The sequence below is a fragment of the Dermacentor silvarum genome, chromosome 4, assembly GCF_013339745.2.
Source record: "Dermacentor silvarum isolate Dsil-2018 chromosome 4, BIME_Dsil_1.4, whole genome shotgun sequence".
NCBI classification, from domain to species: Eukaryota; Metazoa; Arthropoda; class Arachnida; order Ixodida; family Ixodidae; genus Dermacentor; species Dermacentor silvarum.
Genome location: NC_051157.2, coordinates 18,855,122 through 18,869,984, shown reverse-complemented (window position 1 = coordinate 18,869,984; position 14,863 = coordinate 18,855,122).

Sequence of the window (14,863 nt, the reverse complement as noted above, 5' to 3'; positions counted from 1 at the left end):
GAGTGCACGAAGCATGCGCATTTATTCGAACACGCAGAAGTGACAAGAAAAAGTAAAAGAAAAAGCAACAACATGTGGGCAGATGACGTAACGTGCTTGAAGTGTGGTCCCGCCTACGGCACTCTTTAATTTCTAATCACTTGCAGAACTGAATCAAGACTTGGACGTTCGACCACATCAGCAGGCAAGACATTCCAATTGGCAATCGTCCGAGGAAAAAAAAAAAATGGTTCTTGAACGTACCTCTTCGTTCTGCACTTGAGCTCGGTCACCTTTTCTGGGTGAAGAGACCGAGTAAAGTGGCGTGTGGCAGGTGCTATAAATCCGCATTGATCAATGTTTACCGTATTGTGATATAGCGAATAAAAGAGTTTTAACTTGTCATGATATCGCCGTGGTTCAAGTTCTTCTAGTTCAGCTTTTTTAAGAGGTTAGATGGGGTTATTTTCCAGCTATAACAGTTATAGATGAACCTAACAGATTTTCTTTGGATACTTTCTAGCTTTAGTTTATTAGCTTTTGTCCAGGGATCCCAGGCTGCCGCTGCGTACTCCAGCATTGCCCCAATAAACGTCTTGTACGCCAAAAGCTTTATTTCAGTTGTCGATTGACCCAGCGTGCGCCGAAGGTATCCTATAGCTAGTTGTTGCAACGAACGTTTCAGGCTCATTCAACCGCAAATCGGAGGCTATCATTTAACAAATATCTGGGGAATCTATGAGGTTGCAGCACTGGCACGTAGCGACTATCGACAATGTCAGTGCCAGTAGCCGCCAGCCTGTACGTGCGACCATAGATTTATCATAACCAATTCTAAAGGAAAAATTACCCCATAGCGCCCATGCATTGAAATCGGTAACCACAAGGGCGCCGCCATGTTGCTACTCTGTGCAGAGCCGCAGGCGCAGACGACGAGATGCGATTCAGGCGAGACGCGCAATCAACGCGATCCTGAGCCTCCCGTAGTAAGTTGGTGCCATCTAGTTCAGGCACCTTCAAACGCATCCTTTCACGCATTGTAAATTTGATACCCAGATTTTATAGTCATCGGATCTTTCTGGAAAATATACGGAATAAACATTACCCATTGTCCATATATGTACGTGCTACGTGTAAATGCTTGTTCTTGCATGATATTTTGAATATTTGTAGCGTTACAAAAATGAGAGGTAGCAACTGGCGGTGCCATTGCAGTTGTCGCATTTTTCGCCCAGCTTTTCCTATAGAATTGTCCATAGAGTTCTCGGAGAACCAGAAAGCCTTGAAGACGCGCCTGGCTAGCACCGTTCCGCCTGTCAGAATGATTCATTTCCTGCTAAAACAGAATGTAAAAAGCTGCTTTAGCTTTATTATTACAGAAAAACATGTTGTTTTTTTTCTTTTATTTTGAGGACTTACTATGGGATGTACAACTACAGCTGGCCGCTAAAGTTGGAGGGCAGACGACAAGATTCTCGCTCGTTTTGGAACAACTTGCCGTCTGTTCTTGCTTTTCTTCGCTTGATTCTGCATTGTAGGTGACTAAACTTTATTGAGAGATGTAATATGGGTGAATGAAAGCCTTTTATGTAGATTTTATTTTAACAATGCGTTTTTTGTGTAGCCATATCCACGTTTTAGACGAAGCCTCGTACAACACCAGCCAACACAATCCTCGCAGACACATATCCCATCATTCCCATGACGGCACATCGCCCTTTAAGAAACTCGCATAGACAGTGGCGCCAGATTACCATCTAGGTGTTATAGTGAGAAACAGACTAACCGTATGCGGGCGGCGAAGTTGCACAAGCTATTCCAGCCCTACCATTTCGCTATTTTCAAAAAGAAAGGTAGGTCGCGGGATCGAATCCCGGCCACTGCGGCCGCATTTCGATGGGGGCGAAATGCGAAAACAAGCGTGTGCTTAGATTTAGGAGCACGTTAAAGAACCCCAGGTGGTCCAAATTTTCCAGAGTCCCCCACTATGGCGGGCCTCATAATCAGATTGTGGTTTTGGCACGTAAAACCCCATTAAAAAATAAGTGCGTTACAGTTGCCTGGCAGACGGCTACCAGAGGTACTGTGAACGTGGTTAGGGCATACAACAGAACTAGAACCACAACAAAAATGAAACCGCCAGTATGATTATGACAATGCAACAGAAGACAAATGAGAATAATGCGCAATCGAGCTGTCAGACATCATAAAAAGGAAATTGGTTTATTGATTGTTAGTCAGTAGAAAAAAAAAAGAAAATTTGGCCGTCTCGACTGTTTCAAGTCAGGACTGTCCCGCTAAATTCGGGACGCTTGGCAACACTAACCGAAATGTGCATGAACTCCTCCTCTGTCTTGGTTACCCGCGACCTTATCTGCCCCCTTCTATCTCTCCTTCTATATGCCTCTCTGCTTACGTTCTCTAGTTTTATTTTCTCGCTTTCCGGCCGATGACTCTGCATCTCTTTCCCTCTACTCTGTCTGTTTAAAATTGTTTCATGATATAGTGACACTACATGTCACAGCCATATAAAGCCAACTGATAATGAAGCCGAGGCAAGCATAGGGCTGCTGCGCTCTAAATCTTTTCGCCGAGGTAGTAGTAAGTGTCTATTAAAAAGGAGTATGAAGAGATAAGTTCAGGGCCGTAACTGTCTCTCAGACGAGGTCACCTCAACAGCGTTGCACGGGGAAGAGGTGTGGGGAGTAAAAGGAGAGAGTGGAAGCAGGGAGAAGGCGACAAGTAAAAAAAAAGAACAAAAATTCACCGACGATTACGCTATTCCCTAATACGAAATTTGAGCGCAGCTCTATACGTGTTTTCATTTCGCGATATATTGGCTGGCGCGGACAATCTGTGTCGTGCGGCACTTTGCAAACGGAGCGAAGTGTGGCGCGACTGCCTCGCTAATCGGGAGATCGCGAAAGGCTGCGCGTTGGTGACACGTGTGCTCGATTCACAGCAGCCGCCGCAGCGCTTTGTTTCCATGTATGGTATCGGTGGAAGCGATCGCTGCATGCCTTATCGTCGGCGTCATCGGTGAACAGACGACGCGCGCTAGTCTGCCGCAATCTCGTAGGCATCGTCGCCGCAGAGCCCGCCTTGCGTGGCACTACGCTTTTCTTTTCACGCTTTCGCCATACCCTCCTCCTCGCGCTCTCTTCGCTATCGCCGTCTTCCGTCCTCCGCTGCGCTCCGCATTCGCTCCTTCATCCTTCGCTGTGCTCGTTCGTTCGGTTACGCCGAGGAAGCCGATGCTCGCCGCAGGAACGGGCGCCTGCGCTCTAAAAGTAGCGAATGCGGGGCTAGAGCTGCGCTTTCAAGTTGGTTGCATTAAAAAAGCAAAGCAGCGCCGAAAGGACGCGCTTGAGAAACGAGCTGTTCGGTGGAGGCCGGACCCACAACTTCTGCATTACGCGCGTGCGTTGCACTGCCAATTACGTATGCAAAATTACCATACTACGTATGGTAGTTATACACCATGTCGGTAGTCCACTAGTATAAAGGAAAATAAGTACTGCACTCAGCATGCCAAGCGCATGAGTATGTAAAGTAGACACTGGACGCCACACTCCAAGTTCGTTGCGCTTTTGAGGCAAGGATCGCCACCTTATTGGGGACAGAGAGAGAAATAAACTTTATTGCTAGACCAGGCTTCTTGAGCCCAAAGGTGGGTGTCCTCCTCAGTCCAGGTAGCCATGGCTCGCTGCCGCCGCCCGAGCCCTGTTCACCAACCGTAGCTGGTTGTCCTGGTCTTGCGTCACGCAGCAGAACCTGCCACTGGTCTTCCGATTCTTCCTCTGAATCCGCTTCTTCCTGCGTGTTATCGCCTGGTCGTGATGATGACGGTGGTACTACTCGGTTATTCCTGCACCCAAGCACCATATGGCGCAAGGTGTTGGGCATGTCCGGCGGGCAGAACTTGCAGTCTCGCCCGTAGGTGCCCGGATACATGGCGTGCAGCAGTGTACCATGCGGGTAGGTTCCAGCCTGGAGTCTTCTCCAGGTCACCGCTTGTTCCCTACTCATCGTCTTATGCGCGGGCGGGTAGCGACGCCTCTGCTTCCTGTAGTACGCCAAGATATCGGAGTACTTCTTGGATATCCTGTTCATCATCCTCGTCACAGTCGTTGGTCCGTGTTTTCTGCGTGTCGTAGATGGCTCGGCGTGCATGGTCTCGAGCCGCGGCGTGTGCCGCCTGGTGCCCCGCGAGAGACTCGTGTCCCGGCGTCCAGAGGATGTGTGCTGCTTCTATCTCGGTGTTGTTCAAGACCTGAAGTGCTGCCTTTCCGATCCTTCCGTTCACATACCTTCTGCATGCTTCTTGCGAGTCCGTCACCACGGTAACCAGGGTCTGGTCTTCTTGCACGTTGCGATGGCCAGGGCAATATGACCAGCTTTCCCGCTGTGCTCGCGTCCTTGGCACGTATGGATGTGGCTGTAAGTTCTTCGCCCTTCTCGTACTTGCTTGAGCGCTTGTATTCTCGCCTGTCTCCTTTCCTTGTCGTACTCGGGATGCATGTTTTTGGGAATGGTACTTATGTGTAGTTTGTCTCTGCCCTCGTGTGGGATACGCAGAGGTAGGTGCCTCTCATCCTCGACTTGGTAGCCCAGATCTTGGAGCAGGGCTCTTCCCGTCTTTGTCAGCTTTAGTCTCTCCAGTTGGTTGACGTTGTGCGCTTCCACGAGCTCTTCCCACGTGTTGTGGACTCCCATTTTAAGTAGTTTCGCTGTGGACGTGGAGGGGAACAGGCCCAAGGCAATTTTGTAGAATTTTCTGATGAGGGCGTTTACTTTGTCTCGTTGACTGTTCTTCGTGTCAACGTAAGGGGTCCGGTACGTGACGATGCTCGTGAGCAGCGCTTGTATCATTCTCGTGCACTCTTCTTCCTTAAGTCCGTGACTTTTGCTCGTCACTCTCTTGATAAGGTGGGTTACTTGTTACACTGTTCATTGACGTATTTGAAAGGAAGAAATTGTCATCCACCCGACCCTAGCATGAAGCTACCCTGTGAAGCTGCCCCTTCCGGTGGCAGTAGCCAGCCTGCTCCTCGCTTTCCCTTTCCTGTCAAGTGTATATATGTTTTCAAAACAAATAATAATGATAATAATAAATGTATTGGGAGGAAAATAACGCAAAAGTAATATATTACATTTTAGTGATTGCTTACTTGCTCTTGCGCGGAAGTGATTGGTCACTGTAATCACATATTTGAATGAAGTAATTGTTATGAGTCACTTCTTTTCCTGAAACGTGTACAAGTGTGGTGCTGTTCTTTAATATATCTTAACCTCCCTGTCTCCCCTGTGAGCTCTTTCCCCATTTTCCTACCTTGCAACGTCCTCTTCCCTACACGCGTTCCCCATTGTGACATGTCGGGCTTTCTACTTTTCGTGCTCCCCGATTTGGCCCTGCTCTTCATACAACTATATAGCCGATGTCCTTCTCTCTAGTCCGGCCATACTGTCATTTGTCGGGACAATCCAAGAAAGCTCGGTTACAAACGTCCCCATGGATGCAGACAACAGCGACTACTGCGCACAGGGCACATATTCATCACACAGTTGCCCATGTTGTCACCTAACAGTCAAACGCGTAGCCTTAAAATGGGCCCAGTATGTTCGCAATAGGATCGCACTGGTAACCCCTTTCATAATAGTATGGCCAGAAGATGTCTACGGCTGATCATCAATGCGCGCTATCGTCCCGTTACTATATAAACTGCATGGTAATAATTATTACTTGGTAACAACTCGCATTCTCCGCGCTCGAGCGTTGTTGCTAACACTTGTGAAGCATGTACAGTCGTCATCAACATTAAAGGGAACAGCGAATGTCTTTTAAATTATATGATAACTCGTTATGCATTGGCTCAAATCTAGGAACTTGATATTTAACAATAAGTTTGCCTGATGAGCTTTTAGTATCATTGAACACTTTTATGGAGGGCATGTGCGTTTAGCTCCTACGGGCGTTTGAAAAAAAATTAGGTCTTCCCTTTCATACTGATGACAACTGTACCTGCGAAAGTGTACAGCACAGGCTCGCAGTGAGGAAATTTTCGGTGCCAGCCATCTGTGGATCTCTGGTCCATAGCACAGATCCCTGCGGAAATTGCTTGAGCCTAACAAGCTGTATACGTGTTTATATAACATGCTTCATTCGTTTTTGCCGCAGGGCAAACTTGCGAGAAAAAAAAAATAGAAGCAATAGCTACTCCACCGGTCGCCGCAACATCGGTAACTCACGCCAGCCTTGGGTCTCGATATGCCGAGACGAATATTGGGTGGCAAGAAACGCCCGGTATTGTAAAGAAGGAAGGTCGCACACTGGCATGGTGGAGTGAATAAGCTCTTCACGGCGCCGCGATACACGGTCATTAATGGCCGTGTGGTTAACCTTGCCCTCAGCGGAACTACAGACGGCAAGAATGCCGGCCTGCATTGTTTACCGGTTCGTCAATGGCGTCACTGTAAGTTCCCACAATCGAAAAACACCGGCGTGAATCGGCTGTAGCGAAAGTTGAGGCAAATTCGTTGTGTTTATTTATTTTCTTGCCTCACTATATTTTTCCGTACTTTCTCAATGTCAACCGCTGCCAGCGCCCGGCATTCCGAGAGGAAACGAAATTGCTGCCTTCGCGGCTTGTAGCGATTATAGTGCTTAGGTCGGCGAGAGGAGGTCGTACCTCTCCAACGGTGCACAGCAGCTCGCTTTTGTTTACGAATCTGTCTCTCGTGTTTTTCCCTTCGAGGCGCAAATATTCACCTGACGTTTTTCCTTTTCCCATTTTCTAAAAGCATAGCTGGCAAGCCCAACATTATAGGTTGATAAATCTTGATGAAGTAAAGTTGATAAAGTATACGTAAAGTGCCCTCTGTTGTAAAAGGAAAGGGAAGCGATGCGCGATGCATTGGACAATACTATATGTATACTCAAACTAAGGACAAATGAAAGCACGAACAAGACCACAGCAACGTAGCGTCTGGAGGAGCACTCTGTTTAGGACAGGAAGGTAGCGGGGGTACGAAACTACGAAACAATTTCACCATAAACATCAGGGCGTAACGCGCAAATGAGCGCAGCCATGTGAAATGACCAAAGAGCGAGAAGCAATTCATTGACTTCATTGCTTTCTCGTTTTTAATTATTTCTTTTTTTTTCTCTCGCGTCTTCACATACTCCTGTTGTTGCTCAGCATTTGATTCGTCGACATTTGTTGATTACGTTTAGCGATCAGTTCAGAAAACGATGACGTACGGGAGGCACTCAAAATTCGTGACGTCTTCAACGCTTCTGCGCCTTTTGTGACCTGGTCAAGAGCTCTATACCGAACATCATTCCGGACGTCACTATACGAGACCTTCTGTGATTCAACGGAAAGCGCTGCCTCCGGCTATAGCAATTCCATTACGCCATTAATTGCCGCCGTCGCTCACACTTTGTGTGTAGTGTTGCCAATTGCTGGTGTTTACCTTCGCGTAGCTTGAATGCCTCTTACATAACAACTACTGTCCGCCACTGTCCCGTAAACGTCGAAAGTAAACAGTCCCAAGAAACAACCACGGAATACATTACAGCTTGCTCAGGGCCCTGCAGAAATAGATACAAAGGCCCTCGAGCTTCGAAAAAGAAGAAGAAAGAAAGAAAGAAAGAAAGAAAGAAAGAAAGAAAGAAAGAAAGAAAGAAAGAAAGAAAGAAAGGCGAACGAACTGGGCGCTGTTGAGAGGCCTCCTTCTGTATACGCTTGGCCGGCGCCTGCCTCCAGCGTCGTGGTGCGTTGAGGTTGCTACGTGGCATTATGCCGAATCTACCGAAGCATTAATCGGCGGCGAGTATGCTGAAAGAGCGCGCAGGCTCCTAAAGGTGCACCGCCGCAGTGACCCTGCGCCGCCGCCTATTTGAAGGACGCCAGTGACGTGCGTGCGAGCAGCAGCGGACGCCATTCCAGATGGAGCGCTCGCAAAACGCGTTCACCCTTGTGCAAGAGCAAATTCGCGATTGGGTATGTTACCACGGGGCAAGGGGGGGGGGGGGGGGGGGTGCTTTTAGGCGTGACGGCAGGATCACCGGGTGCATGGAGCGAGGGCTCGGCCAACGCGGCTCTCTGGGGGGCCACGCGGACGCGTGTGAAGTGTCAAGAGACGTGACTGGTGTATAAAACCTCAGCGCTACCCGACATTACTTATCTAGAACCGAGACGATGTGATGAAATTTGGTTAGCTGAGTTACTGTAGTGAACGTTAGGGGGCTTGCATGGCGCGAACTAGAACAGCGTCAGTGGCACTGCACTTGTGGAAAACTTCTCCTTGGGTTCTTTTGAACTCTCCGCGTTCATGGCTGACGCAATGTCAGCGGACGCGCTGAGTCATTTTGATGAGCAGGATGGGATGATGAGATGTGTAAATGATTATCTCTGGAGTGATTTTACCACAGAGGCATACATTTGAAAATTACTCGGTGTAGTAATTAGAAAATTAATTACGCAAATTGGACTAATTCAGTTTTTACCGAAACGAACCATGCTACTGGCCCTAACGAAAGACTTCATTGAAGCGCGCCATCCGAGGAGCTCATAACGGTTCTCATAATTCCAAAAACTTGACGCTGTTAATTTTTACAGTGTAATGAACTCCGGCCAACTTGACTCAGAAAGAAAAAAATGAACAGCCGTAATTACTTGAGTAATTACTATGCACAGTCATGTTCACATGTATACCTCTGTTGTAAAAACAACAATGAGAAAATCATTTAATTGCCTCATCTTCCATATTTTAAAGCAATTTCGAACCTATTTTGGGATACACCTGCTCACGGATAATATACGGCTCCTTGCAGGACAGGTCATGCAATGCTTAGAGCGGATAACCGGTGGTCTATTAGAATAACAAGATGGATGCCACAGGAAGGGAAACGTAATCGAAGACGACGAAGACGCAGATGGTGGGATGAGATTAGGAAATTTGTAGGCATATAGAACGATTCCATGGGTCATCGCAAGACAGCGAGGCGTTCGCCTTGCAGTAAAGGTAAATACTAGTGGTGATGATGATAATGATGATGGTGTGACGTCGACGAACAATTTGTCTTTGAGGGGACTATCATAAAAAAGCCACCTAAAGAAAGAAAACAAACGTTGAAATAAAAAAAAAAACATTGGTAAAAATGAAGCAGGTCACTGACCAAGGTCAAAATAAATATAAAATGACGTTTTGGGATCCATACAGATCCTTTGTTCACAATGGATTGTCGGCTAAGAAGGTTCTTAAAGGTATGTTCAGAATGCGGTCGTAACGTTAGCAAAGCGCGCATCTGTCATAAAGACCGTACCGCGCGTTACAAGCGTTAGGGTCGTTAACAATGCTGGTCGTTCACATTGTCAGTTGCATACGTTACGCATCTTAAGACCGGTCAATCAAAACGTGAGCTGGCCAGTTGCATCTCAGTGGATTTCAACATGGCGCCTGTAAACAGACTACGCACACAACTACGCACATTACTAGAACTGCGCACACAAGCTACTAGGCACACACTCAGCCATGCCTGTAAAAGTAGCGGGCCTTCCAACAATTAGGCTCGCGTGCGTGACGACTGTTGGGCTCTTAACGGTTCATACGATTGTAGTCTGAACAATTTAGTTGCGCTTTTTGCGTTTGCGCTTCCGTTTCTTGCGAAATATCTGCACATTACGCACGTAGTCTGAACGTACGAAGTTTGGGAGTACACGTGGTATAAAGTGCCAGATGATGTACTGATTGTGTTATTTGTCGTTTCACTTATTAGTGATTCGAGATTCAGCCTTGTTAAGTTCTTATCTGTGGCCACGATAGGCGCGTGGTCCCAGCTTATCTCGTGCCCCGTCTTCTCGTCATGCTCTGCGAGGGCATTTGTCACTGTGTGCCCTTTGGCGACATTATTCTTGTGCTGCTTGAGACGCCTGCAGAAATTTCCGCTTTCATCAGTATACACCGATTCAGCCGGAAGACAACCCGCTGCGATTCACGCCCCGTATATTCGAGGTGTGAGCGAAGCCTTAGCTCATGTTTTTAGGAAACGTTGTGTACAGATTGCGCATGAGCCAGCCGGCAAGCTTAAAGGTGACTTGATGAATGCGAAGTATTCTCTCCCTCGGGCACATTTTCCTGGTGTGGTATACATGATTCCGTGCGCCGACTGCGAATCGGTGTGTATTGGTGAAAGCGGAAATTTCTGCAGGCGTCTCAAGCAGCACCAGAATGATGTCGCCAAAGGCCACACAGTGACAAATGCCCTCGCAGAGCATGCCGAGATGACGCGTCATGATGATAAGCTGGAACAACGCGTGCATTGTGGCCACAGATAAGAACTTGACAACGAGGCTCAATCTCGAATCACTACTAATTCAAACGACAAATAACACAATCAGTACATCATCTGGCACGTATGTAACGTTAAACCTAAAGCCCCTATATATAAAAAGTAGCGCCATTCTTAGATCTTGCCGCCACCGCGCTCACCCCGGCGTTTCCTCCTTGCCGCCCCCTGTCGCCCCAGCCTCCTCCGCTCCCCCATTGGCCAATCCGTGTCACGTGGAAGCTCGCGTTGCGTTTTTGTATATTTTTTTTTCTTTCCAGCGCGCTCGACTGCCATTCTCGGGCCTGTGCGACGAAAGTGCTGTACGCACAAACGGACCAAACGTGTTAGGGACAAGAACTTCGTTGTGATGGCATGCTGCTGCGCCTTAAGTTGCCGCAACCGACAAGGCGAGGGCAAAAGGCTTTTTTTGTTTACCATCCGGCGTGCGCAAACGCTTGCTGCACACTTGATATTTGCGCCGTCTCGCATCGTCGCGTTGCTACTTCCAAAACGGCATTAGACAGTTTTAGTTTAGCGTGGTTACCGGAATAGCGGGCGTACCGGAATAGCGGGATCGGAGTGCGCATGCGCAGAACGCTAACCGACCCATACCGTTTACCGTGCGCACGCTATTTCTCAGAGTTAACGTTACCGTATTTAGCGTGTTTACGTAGTGTACGTAAAACATGGCGGCGGTCCCGGCCGCCCGCTTCGAACTGAATTTGGCGTTGTTTTTGTAGAATTCACTTCGTTCGTAGCAAATGACTGCGTAAACTGCTTTTGCTTAGTCTCATGTCGCTTCGCCGAGAGAGTGTTATGGCTAATCTTGAGGAATTTTCGAGATCGCTTCTCGTTTCGAACGCGCCTAAGCCTAACGAGAGAAATTTTTTTCTTAAAGCCCCTATATTTATAAAAGTAGCGCCATTCTTAGATCTTGCCGCCACCGCGCTCACCCCGGCGCTTCCTCCTCGCCCTCTCTTAGCCGCCTCCTGTCGCCCCAGCCTCCTCCGCTCCCCCATTGGCCAATCCGTGTCACGTGGAAGTTCGCGTCGCGCTTTTGTATATTTTTTTCTTTCCAGCGCGCTCCGACTGCCATTCTCGGGCCTGTGCGACGAAAGTGCTGTACGCACAAACGGATCAAACGTGTTAGGGACAAGAACTTCGTTGTGATGGCATGCTGCTGCGCCTTAAGTTGCCGCAACCGACAAGGCGAGGGCAAAATGCTTTTTTTGTTTACCATCCGGCGTGCGCAAACGCTTGCTGCACACTTGATATTTGCGCCGTCTCGCATCGTCGCGTTGCTACTTCCAAAACGGCATTATTAAGACCAGTTACTGACTGACGAAGCAAAATCGCCCCTCAAAAACTTCTCCGCAGGGCGCGATCGAAGTTTTCCCCGGATTTCCTCTGGTAGCGCGTTAGCTGTCGTCTGCCACGGCAGGCCCGACGCAGGCGGCGCCACTGTCGATATCGCGCCTCGATCGCGCTGGTCGCGCCGAGCGCGATAGTGGAACGGAGGAGGAGGGAAGTGGATGGCGCTACTTTTTATATATAGGGGTTTTAGTTAAACCACGTGTGCTCCCGAACTTTGCGTCATGCGCTTAACACTACTTAAGGCCGTTTCACATGGCGCGATTGGGGCGAAAAAAATCGTTCTGTCACGCACGTCGCAGAGCGATTTTCGCTGGCAGCTTTCACATGCGTTTTTGACTGCGCGATTTCCGTCGCAGCGACGCCCAAGTTTGCTTCCTGCTCACAAAGTATCCATGCCTGCATCGTTAAATAAAAAACAACATGGAAACTAGTCAAATATTACAATTTCATATTATTTTTTTAAATAGAGTAGTACACAATTTTTCAGCCTTTAAACGCGTTGAGACTGCGATCGCTTAGACCGCAGTTGCGGCTAGTGAAAATGCTGCACAAACCGCATAAGCGTGCGGCGTGGTGGGGTGGTTTTGTTTTGTACACTCTAGTTTTGTTGTTGCGGTACGATGGAAGCCACAACTCTTGTTCTGGAGGAGTGTTTGCTTCTCCAAATGAAGAAGCTACTATTGAGTGTGCAGGCGCCTGGCACAATTTGTAGCAATGAAGACGTTGACGACGGCGACGATCATGAGGGTACGTGCCGTATGTTGAAGGCGGCGTCAGCTCCCGACCTGGATAGCATGCAGCTTCTCCTTTTAAATGAATTGTGCGAGCTAGTGAAAACAAAAGTTGTTCATGAAGCTCCTGAGCCACAGGCGCTGGTGGGTACGCTCTGTTAAAACATCATTGAAACTGGTGCGCGGCATTGCTCCGCTGAGCTTCTAACACGCGGTAAAACAGGAAAGTGCCTATTTCGACGGCGCTTGTTGTTACGTCACGTTGCTCCGCCCACATCGCGCCGATCGCTGCGACTCAGCGACGGAAATTCCAACATGTTGGAATCCTGTCGCGGAGAGCCCGCGACGTCGCGGCGGTCGCTGAGCGACAGAATTCGCTGTGTCGCTGTGTGAAAATCGCGCCATGTGAAACGGCCTTTAGAAGGAGGAGGAGGAGAGAAAGAGAGTAGGCAGGGATGTTAACCAGAAATGCGTCTGGTTAGTTACCCTACCAGGCCTCGGAAACTCCGCTGGTTTTCTGTCTGCGCGAATTGCAGTGCCATCCATGAAATGGACGCGAAACCAAAATCGCTTTTCCTTTTTTTTTTCTTTTCTTGTCAACCCTCTCTCAACTTTGGCGTTTCTCTCTCGCCTTCAACTATCGGCTGGCGCGGCTGGCGCGGCACGCGCTAACCGTCGGCCGTGCTGATAAGGGCGAAAACGGCAGCAATCTTCTTTTTTTCTGGCATTATGCGGTCAGTATTGTGGTTTTCGCCTTCCTCGCTATAGCAGTGTGGTCCATGTGGTACCCTACCGTTGCACGTCTGTCGTTTTTTTTTTTTTTCCGCAATGTCTCTCAGCTGATCGCTGTTCGTGCATGGTTCGATGGTCACATCAAGACGAAGTGAGCCATGCGACGTGAAATTCTACCGCATCCTTCAAGACAACAAATGAGTACTTTGCAATTTACTTCCCGGTTTTTATTTGTGATAGTAATTGTGCGCAGTCGTACATGGCTGTCCGGTGGTGAGGCAGGAGCTAGCTGATTTGAAAACACCACAACGATGCAGTAAATCGTTATGCCACAAGCAGCGAACATAAAGCTCCTGATAAATATAGTACCACCTGTGCGTATCGCAAGGAACACGTGTGTAGGTGTGCGCTTTGTACTTATTTCTAGCTGATTGGTAGCCATCGTTTAAAAAATGAGTTTCTGAGAATTAAGGTTGATATATCACAACTAGTACTCTGTCACGACGCGAAACGGGATCAGTTTTGTGTGTTCCAACTGCGATGGTATAATTTATGACCTTCACTGTTCTTCAGGATGGAAGCGTTTTTAAACTAAGCTGGAAGGACGGACCTAATGGTTTGCCCATAGATAAGGTCAACAACCGCAGGATATGCTCGGCGCACTTCACGGAGGTGGATTTCATGGACCGAGCGCCAAGCAGGCCGGGAGAAGCTATTCTTCGCATTGGCCATTAGAGCAATTACAATAAATGTTTTTTACATGTGCGTACATAAAACACCATCCACGTTTTGTTGCATTCTATGTATAGAGTGTTGCACTGTCTGCTCCAATTCTGGTTTTCGCAAACGAACACAATAAAGTGAGTCCAAAGAACTGTTGTGTTGTAAGTGGAATTTTTTTGGCCACATGCTTGCTTGATCGTAATAATGAACGGGATTGTGTGCATGAAAACGCAAAAAGAACTCACTGCGCGCAAGCACGAATGCACGGTGGAACAGCTAGCACGGCCAGCTAGACAGGAGGGAGCGCGCGTTTCGGTCCGGCGGTACGTCTGATAACGCCCGCGACAGATAATATATATATCTCGCATCGAGGAAAGCTAAAGAAAAAAAAAAAAAAGCACGGCGCGAAGCACGAGGGGAGGGCAGGCGAGACATGGGAGGCGAGATAGGAAAGTCAAGAGGGAAAGGAGAAGTGAGCGGAGCAACGTTATCATAAAAAAAAGGAAGAAAAGTGCTATATCGAAAGAAGGAGAGTAAAAAAATCGCGCAGCCTTTCTTTTTTTTTTTCGCCACCGTAGTACCGTCATCCGTCCGCTAGGGCCTAACTGAAGTGCGCCTTGGCGCTAGCGTCTGCAATACGAGACACAACGGGATGCATGAAGATTCACCCCCTGACCCTACTCTGGGGGACGGGAAAGAGGAAATAGAAAGATTAGATAGAGGAGGGGGGGAGGGGAGGAAGGACACGGTGAGCTCGCGCACGCACGCCGGGGGCCTGAGCAATAGACCGATCCCCCCGGCCAGTTTCACGACGCCACCGCTGCCGCGGTGCATGCTGGTACTTGTAGTCATCCGGCCGCTCCAGCCGCCCGGAGTGCCTGTGCATGCGTCCTGTTTCCGAACGATTTTTGGCAGTTTTTATGGTTCGTGTGGAGCCATCGTGCGATGGGAGGATTGACCTGCTGCGTTCCTGGGTGCTACAACAACC